The sequence below is a fragment of the Lissotriton helveticus genome, chromosome 12 (assembly GCF_964261635.1).
Source record: "Lissotriton helveticus chromosome 12, aLisHel1.1, whole genome shotgun sequence".
In the NCBI taxonomy this organism is placed as follows: domain Eukaryota; kingdom Metazoa; phylum Chordata; class Amphibia; order Caudata; family Salamandridae; genus Lissotriton; species Lissotriton helveticus.
The window spans coordinates 658,400,837-658,414,985 of NC_136073.1; positions in this window are offsets into that span (position 1 = coordinate 658,400,837).

The following is a 14,149-nucleotide window of genomic DNA, read 5'->3' on the forward strand; positions in this document are numbered from 1 at the left end:
TTCTCAGAGGGTGAAGCCTTCAAAAAAAGGGGGAGGGATGTTGGCAGAGCCTCACAGGAGCAACACCCGGGGGAGGATTTTACAGGCTGGTACTCGCCTGTGTCCTCACGTTCTCATCATCAGCATCTGCCAACCGGTAAAAAAACGGGGATGTAAACAGTTCCGAAAAAGAAAAACCTGTGTGTATTATGTGTAAGTGACCCACTGTGGTATGCCAAACTCATGTGCTTGAGATCTGGTCCCAACACCTTAAAAAGAGCTAAGCTACACTAGCTAGTCCAACTTTATTCCGTGCTGTGTGCCCGCTCTATTTAAAATAACCAACATGTTTCATCGCCAAGTTTCCTTTACCGGCAATTTCGTCAGGGTTTTGGGTCAGCGTGAATTCTGCACGTCTTGATTCTCCCTTTATTGTACCAGGTGGCCTTTTGAGATCACGCCTACCAGGCCCCCGTAGAAGAATCAGGGATGGTTGCAAATAGTCACCAAAAAACAGAATGTGTCCACACAGATGTGTGTGAGTAAGTATGCAAAGTGACGTTCTGTTGTAACATGTGATGTAGGACACCACTTCTGGCCTGCTACCGATTTGGTCATTTCTACACACAGCCCTATTCAATACATGGACGTGTGCCTACGTTGGGATGTTGCCTGATTGATGCTCATGTGCAATGAGGCCACAGCTAGTTCAAACCTTCACAGTCATCTAATTGGCCATGTGGGTCAGGGTAAAACATGCGCATTGATGTCATTTACCAGGGTGTACCTTCTTGTGCAATCAATGTCCCTACATCCATCCATACTTTCATACTTATTTGAGCATAGACATGACACATCTGTGTGATTTAGAATTTTTTATTCACATTCTGGTGAATGTCGGAGCTGGAGCTGTACATGGCCATGCAAAGCACACATTACATGGTAGCAAAGTGGTGGGCCAACCAGAGTCCTTTGGGGATTGAAAAGTGATTGGAAGAAGGAGAGTGCAGTCCGCTGCAGGATTGCTCTGTAATTGTCAACAAGTGAAGATATGGCAGCCCATGTCGGGGTCCAGGTGAATGTCGCAGAGTGTCCCGGGTGTCAGTGGCAGGTGCTGTCCCAGGGCATGATGCATAGGGCGGAACCAGGCAGGGACAGGCCATATGGCGGGGATGGATGCTACTACCTCCTTCCTCACCCAGTAATTACCATCCACATCTTACTCCTCTGATACTTCTTCTGTGTCCGGTATGTGTGGTGGTGTAATGGCTGCATCACTGTGTGCCACTGACATATCAGGTTGCGAAGGTGATTGGGCTGCATCACTGTGTGCTATTGACACATCAGGGGTCAGAGATGTGAGTGTCGAAGTTCCCGCAGCAGTTATCTGGAACAGGCTCAGTGGCAGCAATGGCAAGGTGAGGAACTGCAAGGCATGGAAGATCTCAGCTACATCTCGCTGGTGTTCAGCCGTGACAGCCATACTTCCAGCCTGCATCTGCTCCAAGGTCTCCATTGTACTGCGCACCTGTGCCAACTCTGTGCTGTCATTGCTGGTGCCTGTCTGACTAGACAGTTCTTTTATCCAAGCAATGGCCCCAGCGATGTCAGCCAAGGATTGTCGGGGAGCATGGTGCAGACAGTGGGTGTCCATTAGGGATTATAAGTGTTCTCTGATGGGACTCAGACACCCACATATGGCATCGAGTTTGGCTGCCACAAGCTCAAAACCCACCGGCAGCTGATCACCTATCTCCACCTGGCAACCCAACACAAGGAGTTGAAATTCCATGTGTTGTTCGGGGGGTCCTGTGAGACAGCCATGATGGTGTGTGTTTCCTTCTGTGTGGTCTGTGCAGGGAGTGGAGTCACCTCGAAGCAGCTGGGCTGCCCTGCTCCTGGGAGCGGTGTGCGGAGGCTGTCCATTAGCCATGAGAGGGTGTCTGAACATATGTGCAGGTTGTCCTCTTCATCATCACTGATAAGATTTGTGGTCTGCTCTGCAGTAGGTGTTGATTGTCCCTCTGCAATGTAAAGGGGAGATGCAGGTTAACAGAGTATCCCATGTATGAGTGGGAATTTCGACTACATGACGGATGTGTGGTTGTATTCGTACATTATCATCACACAGTGTTAGGCAATGCCAGATGTGAGTGGCCAGTTACTACCCGCAAGCAGAACCTGTTGTGTCCTCCGTCCTGTGGTGCTGGTGTTGCACTTTGTACCACATTGTCGTCAATGTTGATGTGCTGTGATTGCTATGTGTTTGTGCTGCATTGTGGGAGAGTCGTCCCTGCTGCTCTGATTTCGCGGACCCTTATCCCTTTGAGGCAGTGTGCCTTTCAATTGTGTGCTTTTCGGGGGCTGAAATATTTGCGACTTGTGTCATTTGTGCTCTTGGACAGATTTTGTGGTCGTGTGCATTGTTTGTCTGCTGATGTGTAATGGAAATCATGGGATGTAGGTGCACGTGGATGTGTAAGAGTGTGACCTGCTCCTTTACGGATGTGATCCACACTGGGCCACCACAATGTCGAATCGTGCACTGTCATGTTTTTTAATGCAGCCATCCTATTGGTCATGCAGGGTCCCTTGCATAGTCAGAGTGGCTCACACAGCCGCTGCTTTTCTGGATTCTGCACGTGTGCATGGGTAGGTTGTGTCATTGGTAATATGGAGGGGGCCCATATGTGCACATGGTGGACGGGGCCCTACTTGGTGTTTCTATGTGTGCTGCAGTGTGCCAAGGGTATCATGGACATGTTGCACTATCATTGTGTGTGTGCAGTGTGCTACACATGATTGTGCATGTGTGCCATTGTGCCCATCTACCGCTGTCCTCCCAGTCCCTGGTCGTTACTCACCCTGTTGCTGTTGGCTCAGGTCATATAGGGCTGTGTCCAGACCCACAACTCCTTGCACCGTCTACACACTGGTGACTGTGGCCACCATTTCCTTCAGCTCATCCAGCACCTCCTGTGGCACAGGACTTCCACCTCCTGTCTCCGTTGCTGCCTTAAGTTGGCGGTGAGTTTCTGTTTGGTCTTGCTTTGCATATCATGCCAGCGCCTCTTCACCTCCTCCTTTGACCTCCTTGACACTCCGACTGCATTGACGTTGTTGATGATGGTCTTCCATATTTCCATTTGGGTTGCCAGTGCAGCAGTGGAGGTGACAAACAGTTGCACCTCCGTGACGATGATCAGGTCTTTCTGCGGACTGAACTACGTCTTCCTCATCCTCTTCTCCTTGTCCTTCCCTGATCACAGGATTCCTGGCTGGTCCTCCGTGGGGCTTGTGGGATTCGGGTTGTCCTCTGCACTCGGTCCGGGTGCATCCGTGATGCTACGCAGTTTGATTTGATTTTGGTGTGTTTTTGTTGTTGTTTTTATAGTGCATTTCCCCAAAAGACGCGTGTGAATGCAGGCCTGTTGCTGGTTGTTGCTGATTTTGGTATCGTGATTTGGGGCATCGCAACTTTTTTGGCATCTGTGTTCCGCATTTTTTGTGCATCGCGTTGATTTTTACACGGTCATTTGGCGCGTAATCCTGCTACTATAACATGGTGCCGCGGGGTTGGGAATTGGACGTTAAGATGGTATTATTTTCTCGCGATGAAATGTGATATGCAAAGTTGCGTTAAGCTTAATTTGCGATGGTTATCACACGTTCTTGAGAATATGCCCCATTATGTCCACCAATGACCCACATGCTCCTAGAATTCATCCACTCTATGAAATGAATTAATTAAATGAAATAAAAATGTATAATGAACGCACTCTACTACCCTGAGGTGTCTAGCCGCGCAATCTTGCAAACTGGGCAGTACCAGGGTGCATAGTAGCAAGGAGTAGCAATATTTATCGCAAAACGAGCTTAGCGCATTTATTTTTATCGCTGCCTATCGCTGGATATGTTAGCGGAGAAAACATGCTCTTAGCAACGTTTTTCTCCATTGCATTAAAATATCCAGCGATAGCAGCAAAATGAGTGAATATCGCTGGAATTCCAGCGATATTCACTCATTAAAGCCAATGGGGATTTAACCTAACAATCCACCTCCCATTGGATAAACAGGTACATCGTGATTTTAGCAGGCATTGGATTCTAGTGATAATCGCGCTTAGTGCGACTTTTTATATTGCTAGGCCTGCGTTGCTAATAGGCGAGAGCTGTGTTAGCGACTGCTTGCAGTCGCTAACAGTTTGGGTATGCCCACTTTGCATGTCATTAGCGATAAATATCGCTGACATGCAAAGCGGGCCCCAAACCGGTCGCTATCGCCTAAAAGCTGTCACTAACTGCTGTTAGCAACTGCTTGCAGGTAGGGCGATAAAAATATCGCTGCTTTAGCGGCTAAAAGTGCTGCTAAAGCGCCGATATTGCCCTTGCTAATATGCCCCCAGGTTATGAGGCGTACCGAGGTCTAGAGACTCCAAAGGGCATATTATCAATGGATTGCACTTTTTTATTTATCGCTGTCTATCGCTGGAATTTATCGCCCAGTTAGCGCGTTATTAACAACGTGTATCACTGAGGCGATAAAAATTCCAGTGATAGCGGCTTTATATGTAAATGTAAAATGTAAATTGATACTTGTATAGCGCACTACTCACCCGCAAGGGTCTCAAGGCGCTTGTATGAATACCGCTGTGGAACCCATCCCGGCCTTCCCTGTGAGGTGTCCACTCCTGGGCACCCCCAAGGTGGAGGCCAGGCATCCTTAGCGTTGTGGGGGCCGTTGTGGAGATTAAGCAAGCTATTGCCCAGAGTTGCAGAGTGGGACTCCATGATTAGAATAGGCACCGAGGCGAGAATTATCAGGTCTGTGGAATTTTGGGCCCAAGACCCGACGAGGCGTGGAATTGAACCCTGGTCCCGGGATAGACCTCTGCATCAGGGTCTGCCGCTCTAACCATTGATATGCATATTAGAGGTAGGGAATGCACACCTATTTTAATTGTAGTCAGATATTTGTCCAATGATTATAATGATGCGTGCTCCTTGGAAAAGCGCCTTGCCCAGATAGCACTAAACATAGAATCCAACATACAGGGGCGTCATTTCGCCCCAATCCAAAGGCACAGCGCTACTGCCGCTTAGCTGCTTTCATTTTTAAACCCAATTTTTCTCCATTTTTCATTCATTTAATCCTGTACTTAAACCATCTTGTCAAATTCATCCAATTTACTCCACATGCACGGAATGATGCCATTTTTCCAAGCTTCTTATGCTGTTGATGTGCCCATCCAGGCCTCTTTTCAATAACACGTACAGACGCATTTATTCATCCAGAAGCAGCGTTTATTAAATACCCAATGCATTTCGGGCTACTAGGGCCCTTCGTCAGGGGTCACTACAAGTAACAATATAAACAAGCATTTGTTATATAACCATCCTGTATGTGCAGTGATCTGTACAATTGTATTAGCTTAAACTGCCTTTAGCAGTGTCACAATCTTAATACTCACATAATGCTAACCATTTCATCCCACACGGCGTGAAATCAAGCTCCCCCACATTTTTCATTACATGAGCCTCTAACAACATCCATTTGCATCATTTTATCCTAGTTGTAACGTCCTCTGTGTTCTGCCAGTAACTCGTTTAAATATAGCTACAATCTGAACTCCTCTTTTTCCATCTTGCTGTTAAACTGTGTTAATCAAACAAGATTAGTTCCAATGTTAATCAGCACGCTAATCATTGAGCCACACTTCTCCATCTCTTTATCAAGGGGATATCGCTGGAAATCCAGCAAAATTACTACATAGATGGCGAAAACATTGTTAATAGGCCAAGGTGCACTTAGCCTTATGCTCCACCTGCCATAGGATAACTAGCGTAAGTCAGCATTTTATCAGACGTTAGTTTTTGGCGAAAACTGCGGGTTTCGCCAAAAACTAAAGTCTGATCAAATGCTCTGGGCCCCCTTGTAAATATTGCGATGTGCACTTAGCGATATTTTACATGTCTTTCTGTGTGAGGTACACCCAGTGATGCCCACTTTGCATCTCATTAGAGATGCAAAGCGAGGCGTCGGGAAAACGGATGCTAACATGTGCTAATGCATGTTAGCACCACCTTGTAAATAGGGCGAAAAGATTATCTCCGCTTTTTTGGTTTTTAAAGCCAAAGAAGCGGAGATAAGGCCCTTGATAATATGCCCCCTAGAGATTAAAAAGCCGAGTGGCATATCAACAAGAGTCAGCGTTAATTACCGCTGACCACGCTTAGCACGGTTTTGTTAACGCCGGCTATTGCTGGAATTTAACGCCATGCTTTCGCTGTATTAACAACGCATAGCGCAATGGTGATATAAGTTCCAGCGATAGCGGGGAAATCGCAGTTTTGCAGGGAACATCGCTGGTTTTTCTGCGATGCTCTCTGCAAAATGGCGATATGCTTGATGATACGACCCTGAGTCGTGACACAATAATCCACCTCCCATGTTACACATATATTAGTCAGGATTTTAGCAGACATTAGTTTTTGGTGAAAACCGCGGTTTTCGCCAAAAACTAACTAACGTCTGCTAAAATGCTGTCGGCCGCCTTGTAAATTTTGCGATGTGCGCTTAGCGATATTTTACAAGTCCCCCTGTGTGAGGTACGCCCAGTGATGCCCACATTTCATCTCATTACAGATGCAGAGCAAGGAGTCTGGGAAAAGGCTGCTAACATGTGCTAATGCATGTTAGCTTCCCCTTGTAGATAGGGCAATAATATTATCTCCGCTTTTTTGGCTTTCAAAGCCAAAAAAGTGGAGATAAGGCCCTTGATAATATGCCCCCATGTTTTTAGTTTTTTCCCGAAGCAAAGAAGGTCTGATTCCTTTATCTGAAAGAAACACGTTTGTTATAGATTCCTTACCTTTAAATTACCCCCAGGCGTCAGACTGGGACCGGAACGTTTTTTCGTCAGCTGAACCTGTGCCGTCAGAAGGTGGCGCGGTCAGCTCCGTGTCTGTCGTTGGCGTCATGGTTGCTGGTATGAACTCACGTAGCTACTTAGATACAGCCCTCGAGTGCTGACATCATTTCTTTCTTTTTCCGCGCCAGGCAGCACAGATCCAGGAAGAGCTTACCTCCAGTCACTTTTGACTGACCTTTTCTCGACTTTTGTCGACTTCTTTTTTTGAGTCTTCCACTCCTAAGGTGCACGAGGGATGCCCGGCTTCAAGCCATGCAGTTCCTGTCATCGGATGATGTCGGTGACGGATCCGCACCACGTGTGTCTTTTTTGCCTGGAGCGCTCCCACAACCCCAAGTCGTGCTCTGACTGCCGGTCGATGGCTCTGAAGGCTTTTTCGGGAGCAGTCCCGAAAGGTCCTTGAGCACCGGCAGTCGGTTCCTCACCGTTCTAGGACCCGGTCGTGAGGGAGGTTGAGGGACTGATCGCGGAGCCACCACCATTCATCCAAGTCTTCAAAGTCTTCGCACTTGGGGTCGTGTAAGTCGAAGCATAAGAAGAAGTTGAAGAAGCATCGTCGCTCTTCGACTTCTTCTCCTCGTCGGTCAGCTAACCTGATGTTGGACGTGCGGAGCCCAAAAAGTCGACTCCGCATTTCCCTCCCTTTCCGAGACCCGGAGCGACTCCAGCCCAGCTTCGTATGTTCTACAAGGCGATGCATGCCATCTTTTGGCGGCTCAAACCTGCTAGCGTGCCTTTGGACCCTGCAAACTCTTTTGGGAGACCTAGGCCTTCTCTGCCGGCAGCACTGGCCCCAGCACTGCGGGCCCCCCTTGGATCCAGGCCTAGATCTGGATCGGCGCCGGTTGACCTGATTACACCTCCACTGGCGCCGCTCCCTTCTGCATCACTACAGCGTTCAATGCTAGTCGGCCCCCCCGGCCGGCGTTGACCCCGGCCTCCATCCGAACCTGTAACTAGAGACAGACCAACGCCGCCCGATGCCGGACCTGGCGCCAAGAGGGGTTTTTGTACCCCTGTTCACTCCTGGGGTCCCTTTGCAGTCAGATTTTTACCCAGAGGATGAGGAGCAGGATTGGGAGGGGACAAGAGACCCTTTAGCTAATCAGGTAGAATCTGAACAGGACTGGAGAGAGGAACTGGGGGATGCCAGTGGTTTGGACACCTCCCCTGACCTTGGCATGTTGTCTCCTCCTGCCGTGGCTAAGGAGGAGGGAGCGTTGTACGCAGTGGTGTTGCGTAGGGTGGCTGAGGCTCTCAACCTCGAGCTTCCTACAGTGGCGGTCAGGACTAACTTCCTGACTGAGGTGCCTCAACCGGCTTTGAGCTCTTCGGAGCCCTTGCTACCGTTTAATGAAGCCCTCACTGACATCCTTTTGGGCACATGGTCCAGGCCCTACATGGGGGCTTCCGTGGACAGGATGATTGCCCGACACCACTGCCTGGCTCTGGGTGACCCCACTTTCCTTTCCCAACACCCCACCTCAGAGTGATTGGTGGTCTAGCCTCCACTTCCAAAAGCGCCTTCCCTACCGCTCCACCAGAAAGGGAATCCAAGAAGCTGGACCACCTTGGAAAGAAATGTTCTCTTCCGCCAGCTTAAGACTGTGGTCTGTAAACACCACATGTCTCTTGGGCCATTACTCCCACTCGGTGTGAGATATGTTGGCGCAGGTACTGCCTCAGTGTCCGTAGGAGGCCCGGACAGTGCGCACCCAGGTTGTTGCCGCCGGAAGGGATGCAGCGAAGTTTGCGATACGTTGTGGGCTGGACCCCGTCGACTCTGGGCAGAACCATTTCAATGTCAGTAGCGCTCCTTCGCTATGCCTAGATGAGGTTGACTGGTTTTTCAGGGGATGTCCAGAACACCTTTTGATGGCCGTCTTCTCTTTTGGCGACAAAGCAGACAACGCTCTAGAGCTTTTCAAGGAATCGCAGGCTACGGCCAAGTTCTTGGGCCTCTCCTCCTGCCCTACGCAGTCTGCTTTTTGCCCCTTTCTTCTCTATGGAAGGGGTGCCCCGCTACATCCCACCCAGAGCCACAGGAAGTTACCCAACCTTCGTGTAGCCGGGGACATGGGAACAACCGTCATGGTTTTGGGGGCCAGCGGGTGGCCAGTCCACCAACCCCCCCCCGCCAGCAGCCTCCAAACCCTCCTAGTCCGACCTGTCAGGCCCATCAAATGCCAGTGGGCTGCAGGATTCATCATCACCTCCCCCACTGGCGCACCATCATGTCAGACAGGTGGGTTTTGCAAATAGTCCGAAGGGCCTACTCCCTCCCCTTCAAGATTACCCCTCCAGCCATGCCACCAAGATACCACCGCATGTCGAAGGATCATCTGGTCCTTCTCCAGCAGGAAGTTACAGCTCGCTTGGCCAAGAGAGCCATCAAGCGCGTTCCTGTCCTAGAAGTAGGCCGTGGTTGTTACTCCTACTACTTTCTGGTCCCGAAGAAGGACAAGGGCCTGCGTCCTATCTTGCTTTGCATCCGGAAGGAAAAGTTCAAAATGTTGACGCTTGCTCAGGTCTTGTCTGCCCTCGACCCGGAAGACTGGATGGTAGCGTTGGACTTGCAGGGCGCTTATTTTCATATCCCCTCCTGCAGGCCCTGCGGCGTTACCTACGGTTCACGGTAGGCCACAAGCATTTTCAATTTACTGTGCTCCCTTTTGGCCTTACCAGTGCCCCTCGGGTGTTCACCAAAGTGATGGCGGTGGTCGTAGCTCATCTGCGCAGATCAGGGGTTTCAGTCTTCCCCTATCTTGACTACAGTCTGTTGAAGGCGGGTTTGTCCCAGGCATTCTTCTCCCACCTCCAGGGTACGGCCGACCTCCTGCATTTGCTAGGGTTCTCCATCAATGTGCTGAAGTCACACCTGATTCCCTCTTAGAAACTCCTCTTCATCAGAGCAGTTCTGGACGTGACACGGTTTCGGATCTATCCTCCCGAACAGCGAGTCTGGGATATTCAGGCTATGGTTCCGATCTTTCAGCCTCTCTCCCGTGTTTTGGTCAGAATGACTCTGAGGCTGCTGGGCCTCATGGCCTCCTGAATCTTGCTAGTCGGCCATGCCAGGTGGCATATGCGGGCTCTGCAGTGGGACCAGAAGTTCCAGTGGGCCCAGCATCAGGGGAATCTGTCCCATTGCGTCCAGATCTCGGAGGGCACTGCTCGACAACTGCAGTGGTGGCTCATGGACCAGGATTGGGTCAATGGCAGATCCCTCTCCCTTCCACAACCATACCACACTGTGGTGACAGACGCATCCCTTCTGGGATGGGGCGGCCACATGGGAGAGGCGGAGATTAGAGGACTCTGGTCTCAGGAGGAGTCTGGGCTTGACATCAACCTTCTGGAACTCTTGGAAATTCGTCTTGCACTGAAAGCATTCCTTTCCTCTGTCCGGGGAAGAGTAGTGTAGGTGTTCACGGACAACACCACTGCCATGTGGTACTGCAACAAACAGGATGGGTGGGGTCGTGGACCCTATGTCAGGAGGCCCTCCACCTCTGGACATTGCTGGAACATCAGGGCATATCCCTGGCGGTTCAATACCTGGCAGGTTCTCTGAACGCCAGGGCGGACAAACTCAGCCATATTTGCATGATGGATCACGAATGGCGTCTTCACTCGGAGGTGGTGCAAGGTCTCTTTCAACAGTGGGGAGATCCTTGGTTAGATCTATTCGCCACCGAAGAGAATGCGCAATGTTAGCAAATCTGCACATTGCAATTTCCATGGCAGCATTTGCTAGGCGACGCTTTGGTCGCAAGTGGAGTTGCAGTCTGTTGTACGCCTTTCCGCCTATACCACTTCTGCCCAGAGGGCTGAAGAAGATCATGCACGACCGAGCCCAAGTCATTCTTGTGGCTCCAGATTGGGCACAAAGAGTCTGGTATCTCGAGCTGCTCAACATGGCTAATGATCCTCCGACCAGACCGCCCCTTTGGGAGGATCTTCTGTCGCAGCAGCAGGGAATGGCCATCCACCTGAACCTGTCCAGCCTCCACCTCCTTGCATTGAGATTGAGTGCCGGCAGTTGACGTCTTTCGACCTGCCTCCTGCAGTCTGTGATTTAATCTTGCCAACCACTAAGACAGTATACACCTGCCGGTGGAACAAGTTTATGGCATGGTGCACAGCAAACGCTGTGGATCCCCTTTCTGAGGTTCTCTTGTTTCTTCTTTCTCTCGTCCAGCAGGGCTCTGCTCTAGGCACTATCAAGGGATATTTTACGGCCATCTCTGCCTTCCTTCAGCTTCCTGATCAGCCTTACCTTTTCAAGTCCCTGGTTGTAAGTTGCTTCTTGAAATTCATAACTCATCTCTTTCATCCTATTCCCTTCGTAATGCCTCAGTGGGATTTGAACCTGGTTTAACTTATTTATTGTGTGCTCCCTTTGAGCAGCTTCACAACTGTCCTTTAAGGCTCTTGACTCTCAAAACTGCATTCCTGGTGGCTATCATATCTGCCAGACAAGTGAGTGAGCTCCATGCGCTTTCTTCTAAACCTTTTCTCTCTATACATCCAGACAAAGTTGTCCTAAGGACTCGTCCATCCTTTCTAACCAAGGTTGTCACTGCCTTCCACATCGGGCAGACTATCATTTTGCCCACCTTCTTTCCACCTCCGCATCCTTCGAAAGAGGAGGAGCGGCTCCACCATCTGTACCCAAAACATGCGCTTTCTTTCTATCTGGATCGCACAAAACAGTTCCGGGTGGATGACCAACTCTTTGTTGGCTACATGGGTGCCAAGAAAGGTCGGGACGTATACAAGTGAACCATTTCTCGATCGGTCGTTTTGGTATAAAAGCATGCTATTCTCTGGCTAAAAAGGAGCCTCCAGTGGGCCTACACGCCCATTCCACCAGGGCGACGGCAGCCACTACTGCCTTGGGGAGAGGAGTTCCTCTGAATGACATCTGTCAGGCAGCCACATGGGCATCGCTGCAAACGTTTACCAAACACTACTGCCTGGACAGCCAATTCCGGAGAGATAGATTATTTGTCTGTTCTGTTCTCCAGGACTTTCTGGTGTGATCTTGGCTTGCAGGCCCACCGCCGGGGTTGGTATTGCGGGGGTATCAGTTCTAAGGTAAGGAATCTATAACAAACGTGTTTCTTTCAGTCGAACAAGTTACTTACCTTCGGTAATGCTATGTCTGTAAGAAACATTAGTTAGTTATAGATTTCTTACCACCCAACCCATCCTCCCTGTTCTGCAAACTGATTTCTAGAGTTAAATACATCCTTTCAGGGCCCTAGTTTTGTGCACCAGTGGTCATTGTCTTGCATGGCTCAGCATTTCTGGCACAGAAAGTCATGTATAGAGCTGACGTCAGCACGCGAGGGCAGCATCTAAGTAGCTACCGCAATATCATCCCGGCGACCACGACGCCAACGACGGACGCGGAGCCGACCAACGCCACCTTCCGACGCGCAGCGGTACTGGTGACGACAAAAATATCCGGATCCAGTCTGACACCTGGGGGTAATTCTAAGGTAATTAATCTATAACTAACTAATGTTTCTTACAGATATATAATTACCAAAGGTAACTAACTTGTTTTTCAGGAATAAATGGAGGCACTTACAAAAAGAGCATTTGCGTAGTCAATCTTTGAAAGTATCAAAGCAGAGATTACTTTTTTTTGCAGGTTTTTATGAAAAAAAGAGAAAGATCTTCCATAAGAGTTTCATCGTAAAAAAAGAGGCAGACGTGATAGTATTCACATGCCCAATCCGAGGTTAACTGGTTATCAAAGATAACTTCAAGATTTTTTACCTTCGTGACAGGCGGAGGAAGTTGTCCAAGTTCAGGTGGCCCCAGTCTTGGGACCAGAAGTAAGTGACCTTCCCAAAGAGCATCACCTAAGTATTGCCTGAATTCAGCTTTAAGTAATTTAGGGTCATCCATTTTCCAATCTCTTGCATACAGTTGTAAAAGCGCTTTGCTGTCTCTGAGATATTAGATGATACGGAGATCACTAATTGTATGTTGTGTGCATTCGTAACTGCTGAGAACCCAAATTATCTAATTAGTTTGGCCCAAGGGGCCACATAGATGTTAAAAAGGGTTGGACTTAGAGACGAACGCTGGGGGACACCGCAAGGGAGAGAGAAGGATAGGGATTTAAAATTATCAGCTGCAACAAGCTGGATTCTGTCTGACAAAAATGATTTGACTAAAGCGAGGGGTGTGTCTTTTACCCCAATGTCCTTCAGTCTGCAAAAAAACGATGGAATTAGGCCCAGATCTTTGTACTGGGGTGAATGTATGACATTGTTCTACATTCTGTCCATCAACGGTGTTTTTTTGCAATGTTCACCCCGAGTGGGCTGGGTATGCTCAGACGTGAGTCCCAGGCTCTCCACACCACTGGAGTCAAGCTATCCAGGCTGATGAAGGCTGATAGCCAGAAACCGGTCCTTGGATGCTTGATTCCGGTCTGGGAAAGACATGGCTTGGTAGTTCGGACTGGACTGTTCCCATGAGGCACAGGGTCAGAGCTGATTTGCATATAGCCAGTGTCTAACCCAGGGTGGTGTGGAGTGCAAAAAAACGATGGATTTAGGCCCAGATCCTTGTACTGGGGTGAATGTATGACATTGTTCTACATTCTGTCCATCAACTGTGTTTTTTGCAATTTTCACCCCGAGTGGGCTGGGTATGCTCAGACGTGAGTCCCAGGCTCTCCACACCACTGGAGTCAAGCTATCCAGGCTGATAGCCAGAAACCGGTCCTTGGATGCTTGATTTCGGTCTGGGAAAGACATGGCTTGGTAGTTCCGACTGGACTGTTCCCATGAGGCACAGGGTCTAAGCTGATTTGCATATAGCCAGTGTCTAACCCAGGGTGATGTGGAGTGCAAAAAAACAATGGATTTAGGCCCAGATCCTCGTACTGGGGTGAATGTATGACATTGTTCTACATTCTGTCCATCAACTGTGTTTTTTGCAATTTTCACCCCGAGTGTGCTGGGTATGCTCAGACGTGAGTCCCAGGCTCTCCACACCACTGGAGTCAAGCTATCCAGGCTCATGAAGGCTGATAGCCAGAAACCGGTCCTTGGATGCTTGATTCCGGTCTGGGAAAGACATGGCTTGGTAGTTCGGACTGGACAGTTCCCATGAGGCACAGGGTCAGAGCTGATTTGCATATAGCCAGTGTCTAACCCAGGGTGGTGTGGAGTGCAAAAAAACGATGGATTTAGGCCCAGATCCTTGTACTG